General features: G+C 40.3%; 1 protein-coding gene across 3 annotated transcripts in view; it reads right to left on the reverse strand.

Annotated features, from left to right (window-relative positions):
- The window catches only part of LOC126297533 (monocarboxylate transporter 3), a 772,480-nt gene that overhangs the window by 139,141 nt on the left and 619,742 nt on the right, over positions 1-13,597 (reverse strand). The window lies entirely within an intron of this gene.

Below are 13,597 nucleotides of genomic sequence, written 5' to 3' on the forward strand. Positions count from 1 at the left end.
AGTTTGCTTATAGGGCGATTGTCTTTCTGCAGCTATACATGTTTCAGATACATTATACTATCATCAATACTATTCATTTTATTTTGTCACCAATACAAGTATAGCTGAAGAGAAATACAAGAAACTGAGTTTTTTTCAAGGCAGACCTCCAAAACATGTTTGCCAGTAGCTCGGGGAATTCAATGTCTCCCGCAAAATGGAATCTCAACACCTGACTGTATGCTACGCCATGGAGAACATTGCCTGCTTCGGAGCCTCTGCAACGATGTTCCGCCTTCCTTCCATCTCTACCATGTCCTTTCCAAGCGTTATCCCCTCCCACGCCTTCATTTTTGCGATTTCTGTGGTTTATCCACCCTATCAACTACAGCCAACGAGCGGGGTAGCGCAGTGGAATCGCATTCGTGATGAGGACGGTCCAGAATTTGTGATTTAGGTTTTCCGTGATTTTTCTAACTCGCTTAAGGGAAATGCCGGGATGGTTCCTTTGAAAGAGCCCAGCTGATCTCCTTCTCCATCCTTCCCGAATCCGAGCTCATGCTCCGTCTCTAATGACCTCGCTGTTAACGGGACTTGTAACACTAATCTCCTCCTCCTCCTCCTCTTTCAACTACATCCTATCCAACCACAACTATTTCAAATACCGGCTGCAACCAACGCCCTAACAGAAGGTTTAAAACTACTCACACTTTCCACATCACATTAGGCTTCTGAGTGTCGTTTTTATTCCTATCGACGTATTTTAAATGATTAGATCTGAATAGCAGCAACGTGGCCCGCCCTAGAAAATGTAATGTAAATAACAGATAAATAAATTAAAAAATGAACACTTGCTGGAGACTTTTGTAATGACGTATGCTCCCACGCGGAGGAGTGTATGTTCACTCTAACTTTGCACCTATGTACACATCTGTATACAAGAAAACGACGAAGTCGAAGGTATTGTTTTCCTAGTTTGTTTTGTTTCCTCTTATGTAGAAATTTATGAAGTCCGTGGTTGGAAATAGCAGCCGAGCAATCGATTCTCGGATCTTCTAAAGTGAAAAATCACAGAAAGAACGACGATGAGTGTCTGAGCGGAGAGAGCGAATAAGAGTTCAGTTAAAAGAAGTAGGAGGGTGATGAGTTAGTTTGCCGAGAATGCAAACACCTGGCGTAATGATGGTTATGTGGGAGTAAAACTTATATACCTATTCCACGATGTTCAGAATAGAAAGATATGTCTGCCATAGGTGACAAAATCGATGTTGACCAAGGAAAAGCACCGGCAGCAATAAAAAAGTTAAGAATAAGAACTCACATAACATGTAGTTCTATCGATTTACAAAACAAAAGACTTCATGAAGAAACACAAATTGTGTGAAACTGGGAAGTAACTGTTAGGAAAAAAGCGAGTCATTAGAAAGAGATATAAAAAGTGTGAGAACGTGGTAAGTATTCTGACACAAAATAGTCTTATTTTCTACCAGTCGATTGCTTTTTATTTCAAAATGGCTAGTTTCAAGAAATGTTCCCCATCTTCAAATCTGTTAAATAGCAAAATAAATTACAATTTTGTTTAATCCCATGTTTCAAAAGGTTAAACTTTTTTTGTAGTATAATTTCAATACGGAAGTTGTACAATATACCACATGTCGCAGTTACAGAGCAACGTGTTCTAATGACAGTGTGTTCTAATGACAGTATCATTTCACTGTCATATACTAAAACCGTACTTGCATGCTGTCTTTTTAAATTAAAATTTCTAAGAAGAGTTCGATTGGTGCCAATGCCTGCAGCGTTGAAGTGTTCTGTATCCGTACTAATTGACTTAAGGTACAGTGCTGAAACAATTCATATATAACACATCCTATGTATTATACATTAAACATTGATGAGAACATATTAACCTCGCGAAGTTTTGGTACACTACGTAAATGACGTAATAAACGGTAAGATTGCCGGTAGTACTGGTGGAACTGGTATGGGTGAAAGACATAAGTGAATGTGTAAGAGATAAACTGCCAGCCGACCACTTCTCTTTGTTTGTTTTGTTGTTTGTTTTTCACATAATTAGAAGCATATCTTTCCGTGTTAGTTCATTGTGTATTTTATATTCTTACAGAATATGAATTGCATTTTATAAGTAATAAAATTTAGTTTGCCGCTTAAATCTGCACCTTTATGTAACCAAAGTAATTACTTTTGATGCAAGTACATTTTACATAACAAGCAGAAAAAAATATATATTTATTGTTGTTATTTTGTTCTCAGTAGACGTTTCTTCATCATGATCAAAGGCAAGAGTTTAAATTTATTATTGATAAATGCTAAACTTGTTTTTTTAATAACAGAAACATCTTTTATGTAGCTTCGACAAAATATTGAAGCTATATTTGATAAGTTTTTGTTTTGTGTTTTTTTTATTATTTTACGTTTTTCCTGAGGAAATTGCATTTTCTAGTGCGATGTGATTAATCTGTATGTTTAATTTTTTTTACTACAGCAGCCTTCTGTTTCACGTTACAAAAGTTTCCGAACAAAACCTCAATTGAACATTGACAATTTCATCTTTGCTATGAATACTGTTTATTACTAAGGAACAGGCAAGAGGATAATATGTAGAGAAAAAAAGTTCCATAGACTACCTGGCCCTTTATATATCGTCACTCTGTTTCTAAACATTTCACTGCTTCCAGTTTTTAGGGGAGTCTAGTGAGACACTGATCACATATGCGAGGAAAACGATCGTTCTGGGGTAGCTGCCGATAGGTATGGAACACATCCAATGTACAGGTAACACAGGCACGACCTTAACTGCCCAGCGCTACTTGGAAAATTACTGTAGTCCATGCTTACTTAGGGTAGTCTAGTGTAACCTAAGGTAGTTTTACAACTCTACTTCACACATAAAACATTCCAAGCTATTATACACAAAACATTAATGAGGATTTGTCAGCTTACAGACAAATTATTGTTGAAGAGAAACCTAAATAACTTTTAAGGAACTTTCAAAAATGTAACTTCTGTTCTTCCCATTGGATAATCGTGTAACAGAGTCCTCGGGCTGCTACTCGTGGGCGACGAGCTACAAAGGGAATTAGGAGTCATCCAACTAGGAGAAACACCAAATGGATACAGGACGCAAGCGTCACGTGTATGTTTAATAAAAGTAAAAAAAAATTACCAATTTAAGCGATAAAAGTAAGAATGTTAAAAGTAAGAAGAAATTTGTCACTTTGACGTACAAAACCTGTGTGAGAAAGAACTATCACATTTTTTTCTACAAATAGTTGCAGTGGGATACAAGAACGAAAGGCAGATGGTGCACAGATTAACTACGAGAGCCGGTGTATGGGCGGGCCAGCCTGCGTATGGTTTTTAGGCGGTTTTCCACAACCGACTAAGCAAACACTAGTCTGGAAAGCATGTCCTACCTCAGCTACTCAATTCAAAATGTTTTAGAAATCGTTAACACACTTTGAAGTGAGATAACACTAGACACAACAGTTAGGGAACACAAATTTTATCCTTGGGAGAAAGGGATGGTGACAGAAAGGGTATTTTGGCCACCCTTTACCACTAACATCGCCAAATCTGAAAATTAACACCTACACCCCTTGCAGATAAAAGATAAAGGCCAGGGAAAAAGAAGGAGGAGAGAAGCGAGAGTTGTGCACAGGTATCTGGTGGTGCATGCCTCTGGCGACCTACCTAGGACTTGTCGAATCCATGCAACGCAGAATCGCTGGTCTGTAATGTTCCGACCCTGAATCAACAAGATATTAAACAGGTGGTTATACTGTACTAGTTCATGAGTGTGTTTCACTGCAATGAAAAAACGAATTACTTCATAGTAACACAAAACGAGTCTTGTAACTTTAAAATTTTCAGACGTATTTCGGCAGTCGTATCTATGCAGAAATACTCCAGGACATGTTGCACAAATGTGTCACACTTTTTATTGTTCAGGGTCATATGGCATCTTTTTTACCATTTAGATATTTGTCTAAATCGATATACAGCGTGGCCAGAAACATTCAAAAGCTTGTAAGGGTGTTGCAGAGTAGGCTACGCTGAGAAATAATTGCTACAAAAAAATCAGTACGTTGCACCATTTCCGAATTAATTAGCATTTAAGTTAGCCAATCAGGCCGTGGTGTGCGCTAATTTAAATGACCCCTAAATACAGGGTGTATCAAAAAAGTCACCCGACTTAAAAAAAAAATGAGAACTATTGCCTTACTTGTGATATGTGCGTGAACAACGTACTGTTGGAAAGAGCAAACTCTCGCGTTTTACATGGTTCCCGCTAGGTATGAGCAGTGTGCGCCCACCTCATTTCTTGTGAAAATGTTGTCGGGACAACAGAAAGCGTTTTGTGTTGTATGTTTTGCGCAGTGCGGGTCAGTAACAACTGTTCAGCGTGACTTTCGTAATAGGTAAGGTACGGATCCTCCTATAGCACAGAGCATTAGACAATGGCATGAACAATTCCGGGAAACAGGTTGTTTGTGTAAAAGTAACTCGCCGGGCCGTCCCCAAGTGTCTGACACAGACGTCGAACGCATTCATCGTAATTTCACAAGGAGCCCGCAGAAATTCGTTCGCCGTGCAGCTCGACAGATTACTGGATGATGGATCGGTTTCACTGAACCAAATGATTCAGCCTTACATTACTGGCCTCCAAGATCACCGGACCTGACTGTATGTGATTATTTCTTGTGGGGATTTACAAAAGACGCTGTTTATGTGCCTCTATTACCAACAACAGCGAATGAACTGAGACATTGCATAACAGCAGCTGTGGAAGCTGTAACTCAAAACATGCTCGCTGCAGTGTGGGAACAATTTGAATACCGCATTGACATATGACGTGCATCTCAAGGGGGGATACTGAACATCTATGAAAAGGTACGAAAAAACTTTTTGAGTTTCCCGTTCATCAAAAAATAAAATGCACTGTTTATCTTTATTAGTTTCAGGTATACAGACGTGCCAAACCGGATGATTCTTAGTGATACACCCTGTTTTTATAATTAAGCCATCGGACATGGGACAAGGCAGGTAACATTGACATGCACGAAAGACCGCCGTCGGCACAAGGGACGATCTGGGTAACGTGATTTTGCGCTCCCAGCGCTCTACAGCGGCTCTTATCGGCTTTATTTGGCTCGCAAACAAAACAGTTTGTTCAAGAAAATGGACGATGGACGCACGTAAAATTCCTACGTCAGCTCTATTAAAATGCACGTAGCCGTGTGTTAGTCACGTTGTGCTGTCTGTAGCAAACATAAATAAACACATCAGCATCTGTGAACATATAATAAGACAAAACGGAAAGTTACATGTCCAACTCAGTGAGAATATCAGCTCATCGCCCCCTCCCCGCAATTTACGGGAATCAGATAACGTGTATGTATGTGTGTGTGTGTGTGTGTGTGTGTGTGTGTGTGTGTGTGTGTGTGTGTGTGCAGACGTGGTGCCAAGTCAGTCGAGCGACCTACCGTGGCCTCATTGTTTCATGCCACGATACGTCGCAGCTGTTTCCGTGCCAAAGGTGGACATAATGTTCTGGATGATTATTGTACGTGTGAATTAGGAATTATCAGGGTACTGCACCTTTTCTCCGTTTTCTCCTTTTGGTATCTGCAGTGTACTTTTACACGTTACAGTCACATTAATGTGACCACCACCTGCGTTGGATGTTATCGCGCAGTAACCACTCACAGACGGCAGGGTGCAGCACCAGCAGTGGAGGGTATATAAAGCGTGTCGATGGAATGCGGACGAAATTGTAGTCTTCGTCGTAATGTGGAAACGGAGCCATTTATCTGACATCTAAGAGGGCGTGGTCAATGTTTTTTGGTCCAAGAGGGCAAACATTTCCGAAACAGCGAAGTTTGTAAATTCTTTGCGTGTCGCCGTGTTAGAAGTGTGCCATAAAGTAAAATGGCACTGTTTGAAACCGGCGCTGAAGCAACTGTGGTGCACGACGAGCCATAGATTGCGTGGGTGGCTGACGGCTGCGGAGATGTGGACGAGCGAAAAGAGGTGCAACTGTTGGGTAGCTCACCACCTATAGGAACACAGTGGCTCAGTTCAGCAAGTGGGCCCCACAGCAGGCGCCAGGCTCGTACACCCACAGTGAATGCTGGAATTTGCACGCCAGTACCGTTACTGTGTCTGCGCAAATGAAAAATGTTCCTGGAAACATGTTTCTTCGGGAGTGCCACAAGGATCAGTCTTAGGACCAGTTTTGTTTTCTTTATATGTCAACAATATTTCGTCGGTTTTGTCCTCCTGTAAACATCATTTCTATGCCGACGACCTCCAGCTCTACCTAAGCGTCAGACCTGAAGACGTAAACACTGCAATCGCTCTGATGAATGATGATCTGTCTTCAGTAGTGACATGGGCGAAAAACCTGGGGCTTAAATTAAATGCAAAAAAGACGCAAGTAATCTTAATAGCCCATCAGAAATTAATAAGTTCAGATTTCCGCGAACGGCTACCTCCTATTCTGCTCGAAGGTACTCCAATACCATATCAGAAAACAGTGAAGAACTTGGGTGTAACTTTGGACGAGCATCTCAACTGAGCGGAGAACACAGTCGCAGTGTGCCGAAAGACGTCTGCTTGTCTCTATGCTCTCAAAAAGTTTCGGAACATATTCCCACAGGACTTGAAACGCCAGCTCGTGCAAGCACTCGTTCTACCGAACCTCCACTATTGTGATGTGATTCAACAAGGCATAAGTAGTGAAAACAAAAGACGGCTAGAGCTAACCATGAATGCCTGTGTGCATTAAACCTGCAACATTCGCCGATATGATCATGTTAGTGCTTCATACTCCGAGCTAGGGTGGCTGCGGCCGGACAAACTGCGTGACTACCACACTATATGTCTACTTCAACGACTCCTCGTCGCGCAAGCACCCCAGTACCTAGCTCCAGAGATTAAAAACCTGTCATGCCATCATAATCGAAACACGAGGTCACTCTTATCTGGTATCCTAACTGTGCCCACTCACAAAACAAAAACTTTTGCAAACTCCTTCTCAGTTGCCGCTGTCCGCCTCTGGAACAAACTGCCCCTTACCTTGAGGAAAATTCAATCTACTGTTGCTTTTAAGAAGAAGCTGAAGCATTTCCTACTATCATCCGCATAAAATTCTCCACAAAATTAATGTGCAAGGCCAATCCTCTCATCTGTCAAATAGCAAAGCTAGCGTCTCCTATCTTGCTCCTGAGATGCCTTCCACTTCATCTATCTCTATTAGCCACGCAGTCTTCTTTTCCTTTATATTTTCCTTAATCATGTTTCATCATGTCTCTCTATTCTTCTCCTCCCTTCACCATGAGTCTCCCTCATACTCCCTGCTGCCAGTACTCCTATCTAAAATCTTTCTCTTCAATAATGTATTTTTCGAGGTGTACCTTTCTAATTGTTTATCTCACTTTTTGTATTAGATGTAGTTTAACATGCCTACTAAAACATATGACTGTAAAATAAGTAGAATGCCTGGTTAGATGTAAGAGAGGGTCTGATGGCCCTAATCTTGCCAGGTTAAATAAATAAATAAATAAAATAAATAAAAAATAAAAAAAAGTTACTGGATATCTACTGAGTGGGACAGGAGGTCTTTCCAGAAGAATCACGTTTTATGCTCCACTGGACAGATGGGCGTTGGCGTGAACGGCAAATAGTCTACGTAAATTAGCACGAGAAAAGGCCGCGCCAGTCAGTAAATATGTGCAAACTGGAAATATTTTTAATCGACGTTAGTCACTCAAAACAAGTGTTAGAGTTTGCGAGGTTACTGACTTGCTCTAAACAGCTGATGACAGAAAAACCAAGAATTTTTAGCCTTTTTCAATTTTTTCGCTTGTAACTCGAAAACGATGCATGTTACAGAAAATTTCTAAATTAAATAGCGTATAATTTCACATCGGATGCCCTAGTTACAAGTCAAAATCGGTTCAGCCGCCTTTTACAGGAAATTTCTAAATGAAATAGCGTAAAATTTCGCATAGCATGCCCTACTTTCAAGTCAAAATCGGTTCACCCGTTTACCACAATCGATCGTCAAAAATTGGTAATATTTACCAACTTGGCGTAAACGTGAGTTATGCTTTTACTCTGATTTCTGCAACATAAAAACAGCTACTACAAATAAAAAGTGCCAGTTATGAAAGTTGCAAAGCGGCAAATTCTGCAAAAAAAGAGCTCCTAAGTTTTAAAATTGACTCATTCCTTCGAAAAAGATAGAAATAAAAACGTGATAGGATTAGTAGCGCTAAATTCCTGCTACGACTTTTTTCTGAAGTAGAATTAAGTTTGAAGGCCAAATCATCCACATTCGTCTAAATATTGAAATTTAAGGGTAATTTAGATCGGTTCCTCCCATCCTAGGTAGTTATCTCTATTTATTAATTTCATTATTGAAGTAGATAATTCGTAGTGTCCTGTGTCAATTAATTGCTAACACTTGGTTCAAGAATCATAAAAGAAGGTTGTACACATGGAAGAATCCTTGAGATACTAAAAGGTATCAGATAGATTATATAATGGTAAGACAGAGATTTAGGAATCAGGTTTTAAATTCTAGGACATTTCCAGGGGCAGATGTGGACTCTGTCCACAATCTATTGGTTATGACCTGTAGGTTAAAACTGAAGAAACTGCAAAAAGGTGGGAACTTAAGGACATGGGATCTGGATAAGCTGAAAGAACCAGAGGTTGTTCAGAGTTTCAAGGAGAGCATAAGGGAACAATTGACAGCAATGGGGGAAAGAAACACAGTAGAAGAAGAATGGGTAGCACTGAGGGATGAAGTAGTGAAGGCAGCAGAGGATAAAGTAGGTAGAAAGACGAGGGCTGCTAGAAATCCTTGGGTAACAGAAGAAATATTGAATTTAATTGATGAAAGGAGAAAATATAAAAATGCAGTAAATGAAGCAGGCAAAAAGGAATACAAACGTCTAAAAAATGAAACTTCCTGGCAGATTAAAACTGTGTGCCCGACCGAGACTCGAACTCGGGACCTTTGCCTTTCGCGGGCAAGTGCTCTACCAACTTTACTTCTGCCAGTATCCGTCTCCTACCTTCCAAACTTTACAGAAGCTCTTCTGCGAACCTTGCAGAACTAGCACTCCTGAAAGAAAGGATACTGCGGAGACATGGCTTAGCCATAGCCTGGGGGATGTTTCCAGAATGAGAAAGCTTTTGACAATGTTGACTGGAATACTCTCTTTCAAATTCTGAAGGTGGCAGGGGTAAAATACAGGGAGCGAAGGGCTATTTACAATTTGTACAGAAGCCAGATGGCAGTTATTAGAGTCGAGGGGCATGAAAGGGAAGCAGTGGTTGGGAAAGGAGTGAGACAGGGTTGTAGCCTCTCCCCGATGTTATTCAATCTGTATACTGAGCAAGCAGTAAAGGAAACAAAAGAAAAATTTGGAGTATGTATTAAAATTCATGGAGAAGAAGTAAAAACTTTGAGGTTCGCCGATGATATCGTAATTCTGTCAGAGACAGCAAAGGATTTGGAAGAGCAGTTGAACGGAATGGACAGTGTCTTGAAAAGAGGATATAAGATGAACATCAACAAAAGCAAAACGAGGATAATGGAATGTAGTTAAATTAAATCGGGTGATGCTGAGGGAATTAGATTAGGAAATGAGACACTTAAAGTAGTAAAGGAGTTTTGCTATTTAGGAAGTAAAATAACTGATGATGGTCGAAGTAGAGAGGATATAAAATGTAGACTGGCAATGGCAAGGAAAGCGTTTCTGAAGAAGAGAAATTTGTTAACATCGAATATAGATTTATATATCAGGAAGTCGTTTCTGAAAGTATTTTTTTGTAGTGTAGCCATGTATGGAAGTGAAACATGGACGATAAATAGTTTGGACAAGAAGAGAATAGAAGCTTTCGAAATGTGGTGCTACAGAAGAGTGCTGAAGATTAGATGGGTAGATCACGTAACTAATGAGGAGGTATTGAATAGGATTGGGGAGAAGAGAAGCTTGTGGCACAACTTAACTAGAAGAAGGGATCGGTTGGTAGGACATGTTTTGAGGCATCAAGGGATCACAAATTTAGCATTGGAGGGCAGCGTGGAGGGTAAAAATCGTAGAGGGAGACCAAGAGATGAATACACTAAGCAGGTTCAGAAAGATGTAGGTTGCAGTAGGTACTGGGAGATGAAGCCGCTTGCACAGGATAGAGTAGCATGGAGAGGTGCATCAAACCAGTCTCAGGACTGAAGACAACAACAACAACATGGTAATCATACAGGGAGTATCTAAGAAGGGGAGAAAAACATTAAGGAAGCGCAGTTTTGAGGATGAACCGAGTAGTGCCACTGAGCCGAGAAGCGTACAGTAGAGATGAATGGTGAACCAGTTCCTGTCAGTTCTGATACAGTTTTCTGTCGAATTCGTTTTCATAGGAAGTCAGAACAATAGCCCTAGGCATTCTTCGCGTTTGAGTTAGCTCCATATCCATTAACTGTTTTTGGTGAGTATGGGATAATGCTCAGGACAAGAAAATCAGTCCTCATTAAACTGTTCAATCAAGTCAATATTAAAATCACAAATAACACTGTTCTTAAAAATAATTAATTTATAGCAATCCGCTTCAGTTGTACTAATTATTTATTCAAACGACCATCGGTTTTAGGATTTTAAAATGCCATCTTCAGGCATATGAAATTATTGAATTTGGTAACACGTAACATACGGTCGGGCCAGTCAGTGGAAAAGCTCCCGTCACTGCAAATTTGCTCGGCAACTGTCCACCTCACGGCTGGAACGCCAACTCATGCGGCGCCAGTATGCAGTCACTGGATGTCTTGTACTGACTGGCCAGACAGCATGTTACGTGTTATCAAATACAAGAATTCCATACACCTGAAGATGGCATTTTAAAATACCGAAAACGGTAGAGGTATGAATAAATAATTAGTACAACTGAAGCGGATCTCTCTAAATTAATTATCATGCCTCTCAGTTGAGGCACCATCCTTGAAGAGTGGGTTTCTTTTACAAGTTGTGTGGCATATTGATGAAATTTTTTCCTCCATCTTTGAAGAATACGTGAACTACGGCAAAAAACACTTCGGGTCCAATTGCATTATAATGTTTGATGGACACCCTTGTAACGCCAGAAATGCATATCCTCCTATTTCCATCTATTGTACTATAAATTTTGTTCCTTATTTTGTTACCTGAAGATATGACATTTCTGTGTCTTTATGCATTTATGTATAATTGGTTTGTTTTGTAAATATTATTTGTATTTTTACGCTGGGTCCGGCCTAGAGAAAACTATGCTCTCGAACGATTACATCTATAGGTCGTGTGGAGAACCAAAGTGGTTAGGATCTTTGGTAGTGTTACCTCTGCCGCATGGAGCGCAGGCAGAGGGAGTCTGGCTGAAGTAGGGCGGTGGAGCAGGTGTGTTGTGTGACGCTCCCGCGAGTTGCCGCGATTTCGGGGTTTGGCAGCATGTAATTGCGCTCTACTTGCTATGATAGTTTCTGACACGGTGTCGCGGAAGGGAAGCATTAGCTAGCGCACATCAAGAGTCCGTTTCGCCTGGTGACCGTGTCGAGAAGAAGGCGCGCCAACGTCCAGCTTCTGCAACAGCGACGGCCGACAATGAGTGACTGTCGTCACCTCCTCGATCGACGACTTCAAACCTTCAGTCAACCAACAAGGAAGACTGGAAGCACGTAAAAGTTTTAGAACTGTATGGCAGACCTCAGCTTTTCAAACTGTTCAATTTGTCTCACAAATGAACCTTTGTTGCTCATTGTCCCAGTTGCATTACCAAGTAGGGTCCCTTCCTTTTTGCTACGGTCGCAGGTTCGAATCCTGCCTCGGGCATGTATGTGTGTGATGTCCTTAAGTTAGTTAGGTTTAAGTAGTTCTAAGTTCATGGGTACTGATGACCACAGCAGTTGAGTCCCATAGTGCTCAGAGCCATTTGAACCATTTGAACCATTCCTTTTCCGGAATGAACCCGAGTGTCGTTGAAATTAAAACGCCACCATTAAAGTAATATCATTCCATTTAACTGCTTTAATTTGAAAGTTCAGTTGAAGTATTCATAGCTGGCTACAGCATTTAGATTACACAAGCACAAATTAAGAGTGCGAGTTTTGTTACCATATTTTAGATTACCTGCGACTGCAGCTGAGCTTGGTATGTACAAAATTGTACTATTGTTAATTGTTCAGAATCATTTAATCCAAGTTCAAAGTTAAACCTCTTATTTCTAAATTGTGTAGATTTAAGTATCTTTTGAAATGATTGTTGAGGTAACCCAAGACTAACCTTATTTTATTGAATTTCGTATTGCTTCAGAAACAAAGTTGCCTATTAATTTCAGTCACTAAATTAACTTTCAATTTTCCGATTTTATTAATTCTTTTGCTAAATTAAGTCAGAGTGTAGCGAAATTTATTACTTCTGACAAACATTCAGCTTTCACATAATACGTGTCAACCTTCAGATGCCACGCTTTTAGTGCTAATTATATGTGCATTAATCTTTCATTTTAAGTTATTGTAGTAGTTGTCCATAGGACTGGCGATCGTAATTTTCTCCAAATCTCAAATATCTAATTAACGCCAGTTAATTGTTAACGTAACGACCGCACATTTACTTAATTCAATAACTTTGCCCCTTTTCATATTAATTTCTACCAGTTTCATTTGCATTTTTCCTTTCATTTAGATGTAACCCATTCCTCCCTTTTTGCCGACAGATTAATTTCGGTGACGATTAGTTTTCCAAAATTTCCATATCACGCAGTTTAATTTTTAATTTTTATTTGATGAGCCAACGTCAAAAACTATGCCAAAAGAACGTTTGTTACTAAATGAACTTAATAAGGAACGTCTTATCTCAGTGTTGACAGAATTGTATTTTAAAGGGTGTCAGTCATATAGGCCATTGAGGACACAGACCGTTTGATTGTGGGCACAGCCATAGAGAAGTCGAGACAGGGGAGCAACGTCTTCATTATCGGGGAAGATACTGATTTGTTGGTCCTACTGACTGCCCACGTAGTTGATAAAAGTGAGCAGGAATAACCTGTTACTAATATTTTCCTTACAAAACCTGCAAAAGACAACCAAAACACGTTCATTTAGATTCCCAACAGTTCTAAGCTGTTTGAAGAAGCCAAAAGACATGTGATATTTCTTCGCGCCTTCAGTGGCTCCCACACCATCACTACATCTTTTCGATAGGGCAAAATAAAATTTATCAAAACATTTCAAAAGAACGCGAACCCCTAACTCATCGCCTCAGTCTTCACGAGTCCCAACGTCACTCCTGATAAGGTCGTTGCGGCAGGACTGAAGCTCATTGTGTGTTTGTACATGGGTGGCAGCTCCAGACCTTTGAACGAAATTCGTCTGCAACGATATCAGAGTGCTTTATCGAAAAATAATTTCAATTTGGCACGGATACCTCCTACCGAAGGCACCGCTCGCCAGCATTTCTTCATGGTCTACTTGCACGTTGAGATATGGAGGAACAACCAGATGAATCCACTGAAATTAGAATAGAAGACTACAAGAAACGATCTGCAAACAGCCAGC

The sequence above is a fragment of the Schistocerca gregaria genome, chromosome X (assembly GCF_023897955.1).
Source record: "Schistocerca gregaria isolate iqSchGreg1 chromosome X, iqSchGreg1.2, whole genome shotgun sequence".
In the NCBI taxonomy this organism is placed as follows: Eukaryota; Metazoa; Arthropoda; class Insecta; order Orthoptera; family Acrididae; genus Schistocerca; species Schistocerca gregaria.